General features: G+C 22.7%; 1 protein-coding gene across 2 annotated transcripts in view; it reads right to left on the reverse strand.

The window, feature by feature from the left end:
- LOC109596862 (uncharacterized) overlaps window positions 1–12,854 on the reverse strand; it is a 148,486-nt gene that overhangs the window by 68,693 nt on the left and 66,939 nt on the right. Inside the window, exon 1 of one of the 2 annotated variants that reach the window (XM_049966064.1) lies at window positions 3,310–3,373. The exons of the other annotated variant lie outside the window; for it this stretch is intronic. The gene's annotated coding sequence lies outside the window, so the exon portion shown is untranslated. Of the gene's footprint in view, window positions 1–3,309; window positions 3,374–12,854 lie in introns of those variants that run through there. 2 annotated transcript variants of the gene reach the window in all.

Genomic DNA, 12,854 nt, shown 5'->3' on the forward strand with positions numbered 1-12,854 from the left:
AGAATGTTTCTAAATTGCTCATTAGATTAATTTGATAAGCTACAGAAATAATAATATTTAGCAATTTTTTAATTAAAATTAGTCTTATTTTTTTAATTTCATGTACATAAATGACTATTTATTTAAATGAGATGAAGAATATTTTTTTTTTAAATAAATATTTTATTTCATACATTTGATAATTTGTATTTTTTATGTGAGTTGAAGAATTTAATAAGATATTTAGGTTTCTCGCTGGATCCAGTTAAAGTTTCTCGTAAAATGTAAAATATGTACATTAAAAACTAAGCTACTAAGACAGTGAAAATACTCATTTTTAATAATATTTTTAGATTTCATAATGGATAAACTCAATAATTTGCAAAAACAATCATATTTTGTATTTTTTTGCAGTAAATAGTTTTAATTCTTTTAATTTTTAATATATAAAGGATAAATGACATAAATTAGATTAGAATTCGTTAAAAAAATTATTAAAAATAATATTATTTTGTATTTTTACAACTGAAAGCAGTTATATGTAAATTTTGTAACAGGCAAAACGATTTTCATTTTAGGCGAGCAATTTACGGGGCTTCGCCGAGCAGAAAAGCCAACGCAAGGCGAACGAGATCACGATCGAGTCACGATCCTGAACAGTTTCAAATTATCGGATAAAAATAACAATAACTCAAATGTGTATCGCAACAATCGCAAATTGAATGAAACATTGATTGACCCATTTTGTAACGGTCATTATTTATAAACAAAAATAATCGACGGTGCCTTTAACAAAAAAAAAATCTTTATTAATATTTATTTTATTGGCGTTGCGCAATCTTGTTGGTAACAATGTGTGGTACCTTAACCAATAAAGAACAACGATCATTGTAAACGCCAATCATACGTTGGCTACGTTAAGAATAACTAACCTAGATTTTCGTTGCTGGTACGCCAAACTTGTTGGCCGTATAAAAATGAACTTAATTATGGAAGTGTGGAAAGATAAATTGAAAAAAAGCACCTGACAAATAACTATGGTTATAATTAGCATACGCGTCTAAAGATTATCAACTATAACACAAGAATTTATAATGAACCAAGTGGAAACTTGTTTTTTGTATAATTTAATTACAAGTTGGTAATTAGAAGTCAATTGAATGTAATTTTAAATTGATGTTATTATGGGTAATTCTCTTGACATTTACCTAATCTAAATACTATGTAAAGAATTCAAAGCCATTTCAATTGTATTTATTTGTACATGAATATTTTGAACTTTTAGATTTAATTCACAGTTATTTATTTGGTATACTGTAGAACATACATTCCAAGGCACGAATTAGCATAATTACATTAAATATTGTAATTTTCAACAATTGAAAACAATAATTTATTAGAATGAGAGGAGGTGTAGCTTAGGAATTATTAATTGAATTGTCAGGTATAATTATAATCAGAATGTTTAATTTTTTATAATAATGTATATAATAATGAACATCATTATTTGAACAAAAATATTGTTATATAATTGCTTTTGGGTTTTCACTTTTTCAGTAACAGTTTCATCTTTTATTTATTTGTCAATTGCCAGCAATTTTGTTGAATAAATTAATTTTTAAATTCTTAGTAGCTCAGTTTTTAATGTACATATTTTACATTTTACGAGAAACTTTAACGAGTGGTCCAGCGAGAAACCTAAATATCTTGTTAAATTCTTCAACTCACATAAAAAATACAAATTATGAAATATATCAAATAAAAAATTTATTTAAACAAATTGTTTTTCATTGTTTTAAGCATTGTTAAAATCTCATTTAAATAAATTATCATTTACGTACATGAAATTAAAATGAATTAAGACTAACTTTAATTAAAAAATTGCTAAATATTATTATTTCTGTATGTTATCGAATTAATTTAATAAGCAATTTAGAAACATTCTTTAAAAATTGGTAATTTCAATGTCTTAAGGAATTCTTAAAATATAATTTAAATCATTTATCATTTACTTATAGAAAATTTTATTTATAAATTACATCTTAAAAATTAAAAAAATTAAAATTATTTTCAGTTAAAAAAATACAAAATATTTTTGTTTTTGTAAATTATCGAATGTATCAATTAATAAATTTAAAACTGTTATTATAAATGGATATTTTCAAAGTCTTAAGAAGTTCTTAAATCAAAATTTAAGCATTTACATACTAAAAATTAAAACAATTAAAATTAATTTCAATTAAAATATACAAAATATTTTTATTTTTGTAAATTATCGAATTTATCCACTGAGAAATTGAAAAATCTTATTAAAAATGGATATATTAAATGTTTTAAGGAGTTTATAAAATAAAATGTAAGTCGTTTATTATGTACATACTAAAAATTAAAAAAAAATTAAAATTATTTTCAATTAAAAAAAATCAAAATATTTTTATTTTTGTAAATTATCGAATTTATCCATTTAGAAATTTAAAAATCTTATAGAAATGGATATATTCAATGTTTTAAGGAATTTTTAAAACAAAATGTAAGTCGTTTATCATTTACATATTAAAAATTAAAAAAATTAAAATTATTTTCAATTAAAAAAAATACAAATTATTTTTATGTTTGAAAATTATCGAATTTATCCACTAAGAAATTTAAAAATCTTATTAAAAATGGATATATTAAATGTTTTATGGAGTTTTTAAAACAAAATGTAAGTCGTTTATCATTTACATATTAAAAATTAAAAAAAATTAAAATTATTTTCAATTAAAAAAGATGCAAAATATTTTTATTTTTGTAAATTATCGAATTTAAAGAAAGAAATTTAAAAATATTATAAATAATGGATATTTTTAATGTCTTAAAATAAAATTTACATCTTTTAGCATTTACATATTAAAAATTAAAATAATTAAAATTATTTTCAGTTAAAAAAATACAAAATATTATTGTTTTTGTAAATCATCGAATGTGCCCATTAAAAAATTTAAAAATATTATAAAAAATGGATATTTTCAATGTCTTAAGGAGTTCTTAAAATAAAATTTTTACATATTTAATATTTTAAGAATTAAAATTATTTTTAGTTAAAAAAAAATACAAACTTTTTTTTGCTTTTGCATATTATCCAATGAATCCACTAAAAGTTTAAAAATGTTATTAAACAATAACTTACGGATCTAATTTTAATTATTTATCTGTTCCATATTGAAAATTAAAAGAATTAATATTAGTTTCAGTTAAAATAATACAAAATATTATTGTTTTTGTAAATCATCCAATAAGAAATTTAAGCAATACTAATAAAATTAAAATATAAATTGAAACTGTTCTTACCGTGACCGGATCGTGATCTCGTTCTCCTCGCGTTGGCTTTTCAGCTCAGCGAAGCCCCGTAAATTACTCACCTAAAATGAAAATCGTAATACCAGTTATAAAATTTAAATAGGCGATAAAACTACAACAAGACGAATAATAAATAATATAAGTTAACACAATGGCCGTATCAGTCGTGCTGATCTGAATTCAGGAACTTCTCTCGCATATGTTAAACAACGTTCTTGATGGGAAATTTCACCTTTTTTTTTTTATTGTGATTAAGTATTTCACGTGTCTCACATAGATTACATCTTTTTACAGTCGGTGTAAAATAGGTTAGAAAATAATTACCATCGGCATAATTAAAACGAACTCCTTAAGGGGAGATGAAATATTTTACGTAACAGCAAATAAACAACGAAAATAATGAAAACGTTGCGTGTCGTTGCCAACTAGCTGGAGACTTGTGTAATTCAAAGAGAAGCAAATCAATATATGCATTAGGCAAATTGAAAATTAATTCGCCTTAAAAAATGATCTGATTGCCCGTGTGTGCGGTTAGAAAGTTTACAGGTGCTTTTTTGTCGCGCTTTTCATCAGCATACGAATCATAAAGAGTTCCGTGATGAAAATTATTAAATAACTATAATTTCGAGTTTCTCTATAAACACAATTACATATTCAAAAAAAAAAAAACCGACGAAGTTTTTATCCGATATTGAATTTAATAAGATATCCGATGATTGGGTGGTCAATTTGCTCAGATAAATTACAGTCATCTCATAAATTTCATGTAATAGATTATTAATAATACGTATTATCATAATTAAAATTATATAAATGTGTATTGGTGTCCTGGGAAATATTATATCGAGTGGAGAACCTTCGTATCTGCATGTAATTATCGTTCTGTGTTGGTGAAACGTTTCTGTGTGTTTAAATAATGGTTGTTAGTGGAGTGCAATTAAAAACAATATAGTTATAAGTAACGGAAACGCAATTATCACTTAATTTACCTAATTAAATCTTTTATTTATTAATTTTAAGCACAACTGTGACTATTTTAAAATGAGTGTTTCATAAATATTTGTCGTATTAATCTGTTAGGAATTTGCAGTCATTAAGGTCAACCTGATGTACTTTTTTACTTAGACTAATTGATATATTACTATCGATGTATATGTTAGATTTCCAGATAAACAATAAACTGTTTAAATATACATATGCCTTATATATATGTCCTTTGTCATCCATATATGAGTTTTTATATATAATATGTCTGACATTTGACTATCATCTGCGGAAAAGTGCCCCGAGGGGGGTTTTTTGTTTGTGTGAATCTGACACCGAATTCCACCAGTGCGTCTTTTTTAAGATTTTACCCTGTTTGTTCAAAAAAAAAATAATAAATAAATTAATTATTTTAATTTTTTTGGTAGTATTTAATTTTTTAAACTTACATTAATTTTGATAAATTATATATAATTTTTAATTTTAAAGATTATTTTTAAATTTGGATATGTTATAACTATTAAATAATTTTAATTTCTTTTTAATTTTATTATTTATTTTTAAAATTTTAAGCAAAATTTATTTTAAAATTTTCAACCTTAATTTTTAAAATTTTATAAATTAAAAATAATAATTTTCATTTGCTTAAGCTTAATTTTTAAAATTTTATGAATTTAAATTTAATATTTCTTAATTAATTTTAAGATTATTTTTTTTTGATTTATAAATTTAAATAACAATTTATTATTTTTTAATTTGATTAGTTGTTTTTAATTATTTAAGATTATTTTTTTTTTAATAAAAATAAATTTTATTTTAATTTAATATTCTTTCATTTTTTGAAACTTAATAATTTTATAAATCTAAAATACTTTATTATAAATTTTTTAATTTAATTAATTCTTTAAGATTTATTTTTTAAATTTTATATTATTTAATTTAGCTATTTTCTAATTTTTAAGATAATTTTATAAATTTAAAATTATAATTTTAATTTTTTATAATTAAAAGATTGTTTTTAATCTTTAAAGCTTAATTTTTAAAACTTCATTTTATTTATTTAATTTGTTATAATTAACCTTATTAGTTTACTTAACAATTTTCTTGTTATTTTTAATTTAATTTAATAATACTATAATATTTTGAGTATAAAATGATTTTCAATTTTTTAAAACATAAACTTTAAATTTTTAAACACAATTTTTCAAATGGAAAATGGATTTTGATCATATGGAAAATGATCGATGGATTTTGATCGTATAAAAAATGAAATAATGGATTTTGATCATTTGGAAAATGATCGTATGGAAAATGATCGTATGGAATTTGATCCTATGGAAAATGATCATATGGATTTTGATCGTACGGATTTTCATCGTATGGAAAATGATCGTATGGAAAATGATCGTATGAAATTTGATCGTATGTAATTAGGTCACTTTATACTTTCAGTAATTTCTCACGTTTTTAATGAATTTTTGAGATTTTAGTAGTTTTTTATGTTTTTAGTAAATTTTTAAGTTTTTCGTAACATCGTTATATATTGTATGTATATATATTTCTTTAAGGGTACCACTTGTAATTGTATGTTATATAACATATATGATTATTTTTAATCTTTAAAGCTGGTATTATTATTTTAAATACTTAATTTTTTTAAATTTAATTGACTATTTTTAATTTTTTAAAATTTAATTGAGTATTTCTAACTTTTTAAATTTAAATAGTTGTTTTATTTTATTTAATTTTTTTAAGCTTAATTTTATTAATATAATAAAAATTTTAGGTTTTTTTTTTAATTTTATAAGTATACTTATTTAAATCTTATAAATTTTTTAAACTTGATTTTTAAAATTTTATAAATTTAAAATTAATTTATTTTTATTTTTTTAATAATAAATTTATAGATTTCATAAATATATTAAATTATTTATATGCATAAAAATGTTAGATGTTGCACATAAAAATAATAAATTGAAATTTATATAATGTTTTCATTGCTCAATGTTCCTTTTTACGTTTTCCATCGAAATAAATGAAGGATGTACGTAATATTTAATTTCCGATTGGATCTGATTGGAAAACGTAATTTCTAAACAGTTGATGGATACCCCATTAAAAAGCTATCAGTTTCAGATATTCAAATGAAACACCGTCGATTGGGAAAGTGTTACCGCAACCAACATGTGTTGTGTACCTTTTGGTAAAAGCTTGTTGACTTTATCCAATTGTTACACCAATCATCGCATATTGTTCGCGGCTAATTTTAATGTGTGATTTATTGTTCACGATATTATTGCTTTTATTGTTCTTGAATTAATGATTCGTAATCGAAATAACTCGTCGGATTAATTGTATCGACAGATGTTGATTAGAATCAGCCTCAGAAATGCCATTTTATTATTTATTATCCGGTTTGTTTTCGAAACATTAATTATATGTTGTGTTTTTTCTATCAAAATCTATATTTATTGCTTCGCATTAAAATTAGAGGCCACAAATAAAGGAAGACGAAATTTTTTGTTATCTGATAGTAAAGCATAACATATTTGTAAGGGCACACAAATATCACCTCACCCATTCAGTGGGTTAATTAAAATTTAAGTAGGTTTAGGATTATTCAAATGATGTGTATTGATTAATATTCAGCCATCAATTTTACCTGTGAGAACTGCATATAATAAACTTGTAAGTATTATCTTCAGTCATGGCCAAATTTTTTATTTCAAATTAATGTTCCAAGTAATGAGGTAGGAATAATTGAGAGAGTGTGTCCCATTTTCTTCTTCGTTACATATTAGGCAAACAATAATTAGATCTCAGATACATGTTACATTGTTCGAAATTGTAATTAATATAGATTTTTTTAATTACACAATGGACGAATTATTATTAAACGCTTCATTAATGTAGATGTAATTCCCTGAGCCGGTGAATAATTATTTTAATCACGTTGTAAAAAATACACATGTAAACTGGACCACAATGGCTGACCTTCCGATGGCGCAAAATTATTTTGCGTATTAACTGTAAACAAAACGGAGTGATTGTTTCGCATCTAATAATTTGAAAGTCGTGGTAATTTTGATCCACCTTCACCACTACGAACTGGGCCAAAAAACAATTCGTCGCAAACGTGTGCATAGAGGAAATAACCGTAGTGATAATTGCTGTCGTAAATCTCGCACGCAGAAAACGTTGCTATGAAGTTTATCTGATCACAGATGAGAACGGTCATCGATTAAAATTATTCAAGGATGCCGTGGTTTGTTGTCCTTTTTTTTACGAAAAAACGAATAAATTAGCAAACGTTTGTGCGGTATTAATAACCGATACGCACTCGCTGGACTTTTTCAGTTGGAGTTTCACCGGATGCCATTAGTTCTCGAATCGTGTCGTTGGCAGAAAGTCTGTCCTATCGTGTAATCTTCGAGGAGCAAAGGAAGAAACAAACGACCGGATAATTATAACACGTGGTCGATAAAATTTTTTAATTGATGCTTTAAGTTGTTTGGCCTTTTTGTTGCGGATTTAGAAATTAAATTAAGTTATTAATTGAAAATTATTGGGAATGACACATAAAATGATTTTTGGCATACAGTTGAGAATAATAAAGTAGTAAATGATAGAGACAAAAAAATATTTTGATTTAACAAAATATAAAATTATATTAATTTAAAGTTACAAAATTTAAAAAATAATATAAAAAAAAATTAAATTAAAAAAAATATATATAATAAAAAATAAAATTAGTTTATATTTATAAAATTCAAAAAGTTAAAAAAATATTTTTTGAAATTTTTAAAATTTGAAAATAAATTAAACACAAAAAACTAAAAATATCAATTTATAAAATTAAAAAATAGATAAATAAAATTGTTAAAATTAAAAAAAAAATAGTATTAAAAAGCTATAAATTTAAAAATAAAAGTAAACAAATACAAAATATACAAGTAAATTAAAAATATTTATATAATTATTATTTTAAATTTATATTTCAAAAAAAAAATATGTTAAAAAGTTTAAAAAAATAAACTTAAAAGATTAAAAATGACCATTTACATAAAAAAATTAAAATTGTGAATTCAAATTTATAAAATTTACACTAAAAAATTAGAAATACACAATCATAATTAAAAAAAAAATTGTGACAAATGAATGAAAATTATTATTTTGAATATAAAAAAATTAAAAAATTTGCGTTAAAAAATTAATTAACTTAAAAAAATAAAATTAAAATAATAATAAAATTATGAATTTATAAAAATAAAAAAAAAACATTTGAATAAAAAAGATAAAATTAAATTGTAAAGTAATAATTAATTAATAAAATTAAGCTTAAAAGATTAAAAATAAACATTTAAATATAAAAAAATATAAAATTTAAAAATCTAACACTTAAAAAAATAAATATAATTTTATAAAACAAATAAAAAATTAAGATTAAAAGTAAACTTTTAAATATAAAAAAGTAAAATTGTTAATTTAAACTAATTAAATTATAAAAATAAATTAATTAATAAAAAAATAAAATTAAATATAAAAAACATAAAATTTAAAAATAAATAAATAAATAAAAATAAATAAAATAAAAATTTAAAAAGTTAAGATTAAAAGATTAAAAATAAACTTTTAAAATAAAAAAGTAAAATTGTTAATTTAAAAATTAAATTATAAAAATAAATTAATTATTAATAATTATAATAATTATAAAAGTTTAAAAATTAACCTTAAAGATAAAATTATTGATTTAAATTTACAGCATTTTCACAATGAACCTTAAATAAATTATGAAAAAATAAAGAAATAAATAAAATATTATTTTGTATGTATAAAACTATAAAACTTAAAAAATAAGAAATACCCAATTAAAATAAGAAAATTTTATATATGAAAAAATTAAAAAAAATACTTAAAAAATAATAATTATAAATTACCAATTTGAATATATAAAAAAAAACATTTGAATAAAAAAAATTGTTAAGTAAACAAAATAAATTAAGCTCAAGAGACAAAAAAATAAAATTATAAAAAATTTAATCTAAAAATTTAACTTAAAAATTAAATAATAAAATATAAATTAAATAACAAAATTATTAATTTAACTTTATAAAATATAAAAAACATTTAAATTAAATAAATAAATTGTCAAATAAATTAATAAAGTTAAGCTTAAAAGGTTAAAAATAAATATTTAAATATAAAAAACTGTTAAAATTTAAAAAGCTAATCTTAAAAAAAATAATAAACTTTAAATGTAAAAAAATTAAAAAAAAATAAATTTGTTTAAATTTGTATAATTTTAAAAATTAAGTTTAAAAAAATAGATAAATTGAATTTAAAAAAAAAATAGATTTATATAATTTCTTTTTATTCCAAATAAATAATAAAATATAAAATTTAATAATAATAATAATTTTTTTACTTTTTAAAATTTTAAAAATAATTTAGTAACAAATCTAACAATATTTAGAGTCAATATTCAAATAAGGTAACTCAGTAAAAATGAAACAAATATAAAAATTGTTAAAAAATTTAAATTTTTTGAATTAAAATAGTTAATGAAAAACAAATATTTGTTTAATCAAATGGTCATTTTAAGAGACCACATTGCGTGTTATCAAAAATCCGTTTACCTCTCAACACGACAGCAACATTTTACGACCTTACAGATTGTAAGTTACAGTTATCCAATGGTAAGACGTCGATTTGACGAGATTCTCGTACATTTGTGTATTAAAAACGTCCATAACGAACGTTTACATTATTAAAAAAAAAGAGGCAATAAACCCGACGCTCATTAAAACTTTACGGTCCTGTTTCGGAGCGCCTAGACCAAGACCACAAACAGTACCTTATCTAAAACTTTATTACTCCATTTTACGCTCGCCCATAAATGATATCTAGTTACAAACGGCCAACTAAATTCAACGATAGAGGCGTACGGCCACGAATTAATACTGCGCACTGATTAATAGGTTAATTAATTTTTAGTGCCCGCCAAATCTATCCGTCGTTCTGCGCCGGATTTCGCCACGATCTTAATTAGAAAATGGTACGACCGTGTGACGAAACCGTTTGTGTTTTTGCCATGTGGATCGTACAAAAACGTAATTAAAACTGGCGAGGATAATGAAGAAATGATTATCGGGCTATTTAATTAAAGTCGGACGGTTTATACGCTTATTTATTAATTTAATATTGAACACCTGTCGATTTACTAAAAAGCCACACTGTGCACATTGCATTTTTTTTTTCCTCGATACTAAAACATAACTAATAATTAACGGAGCGTCCAAAATAAACGAAAAACCTAGCAAATCTGTTAAGATGTTTATTAAGTTTGCCATGCGTTAATTTAAATGTGTAATTAAAACATGAGTTACGGCCACAATGACCGATATAATTGTTGGTAATCTTGATTTAATACAACACCGAGGATTGTTTGTTTCTTTGATGATGGAACGAGGAGTCTAATAACATGGATCGGGATTAACTGTAGATGAATTAGTGCAACTGTAACAACAAACTTAGTTAATTTTATTTGTGTTGGGAATCTGTATATTTACAAAAGGCATAAAATTAATCCTTGCGAGTAAATTGTAGAAACCACTTTAGATCGCTTCTCATCGTTTAATAACTCATTGCCTTTGACAAATGGAAATCCGTTCAATTACCATTAAATCAAACATATTCTTATCTTGATTGAAATAATTTAGTAATGTAGAAAATAGAACACGTAGATACAGTGGTCTAATATTAACAAAGCTTGGTTTGTACAATTGTCCAAATGAGGTCCAAAAGTGACTAGATTTTTTAAGGTTGTTTGTAGAAGAGTTCTTTACATTAATTTTAAGTACCAAACACCCAATAGTTTTTGAGGTATTAATGTTTTTCTAAAAAAAAAAAAACAGGGTGGTCAAACTAAAATGTCTGTATAATCACCAATTTTCATGTTGGAAAGTTTATTTTTGGAATAGATGTTAACCAAGGATCATCCTCTAAGGAGTCATTATTTGTAATCCCAAATTTTATACAGGGTGTTCATTATTTATATTTAATTTTGTGAAAAAATTTGGATAGATGGATGGTCAAACTAAAATATCTGTATAGCCACCAATTTTGATGCTGGAAAGTTCATTTTTGGAACAGATGTTAACCAAGGACTATTTTATAAGAAACCATTATTAATAATCCCAAATTTTATACAGGGTGTTATTTATGTTTAATTTAGTGCAAAAATTTGGACAGATGGATGGTCAAACTAAAATATATGAATAGCCTCCAATTTTGAGGCTAAAAAGTTCATTTTTGGAACAGATTTTAACCAAAGACTATTTTATAAGAAACCATTATTAATAATCCCAAATTTTATACAGGGTGTTAGTTATTTATATTTAATTTAGTGCAAAAATTTGGACAGATGGATGGTCAAACCAAAATATCTGTATAGCCACCAATTTTGATGCTGAAAAGTTCATTTTTGGAATAGATATTAACCAAGGACTATTTTATAAGAAACCATTATTAATAATCCCAAATTTTATACAGGGTTTTATTTATGTTTAATTTAGTGCAAAAATTTGGACAGATGGATGGTCAAACTAAAATATATGAATAGCCTCCAATTTTGAGGCTGAAAAGTTCATTTTTGGAACAGATGTTAACCAAGGACTATTTTATAAGAAACCATTATTAATAATCCCAAATTTTATACAGGGTGTTAGTTATTTATATTTAATTTAGTGCAAAAATTTGGACAGATGGATGGTCAAACCAAAATATCTGTATAGCCACCAATTTTGATGCTGAAAAGTTCATTTTTGGAATAGATATTAACCAAGGACTATTTTATAAGAAACCATTATTAATAATCCCAAATTTTATACAGGGTGTTAGTTATTTATATTTAATTTTGTGCAAAAATTTGGACAGATGGATGGTCAAACTAAAATATATGAATAGCCTCCAATTTTGATGCTGAAAAGTTCATTTTTGGAACAGAAGTTAACCAAGGACTATTTTATAAGAAACCATTATTAATAATCCCAAATTTTATACAGGGTGTTAGTTATTTATATTTAATTTAGTGCAAAAATTTGGACAGATGGATGGTCAAACCAAAATATCTGTATAGCCACCAATTTTGATGCTGAAAAGTTCATTTTTGGAATAGATATTAACCAAGGACTATTTTATAAGAAACCATTATTAATAATCCCAAATTTTATACAGGGTGTTAGTTATTTATATTTAATTTTGTGCAAAAATTTGGACAGATGGATGGTCAAACTAAAATATATGAATAGCCTCCAATTTTGATGCTGAAAAGTTCATTTTTGGAACAGAAGTTAACCAAGGACTATTTTATAAGAAACCATTATTAATAATCCCAAATTTTATACAGGGTGTTAGTTATTTATATTTAATTTAGTGCAAAAATTTGGACAGATGGATGGTCAAACCAAAATATCTGTATAGCCACTAATTTTGATGCTGAAAAGTTCATTTTTGGAATAGATATTAACCAAGGACTATTTTATAAGAAACCA

This window comes from Aethina tumida, chromosome 4 (assembly GCF_024364675.1).
Source record: "Aethina tumida isolate Nest 87 chromosome 4, icAetTumi1.1, whole genome shotgun sequence".
NCBI classification, from domain to species: domain Eukaryota; kingdom Metazoa; phylum Arthropoda; class Insecta; order Coleoptera; family Nitidulidae; genus Aethina; species Aethina tumida.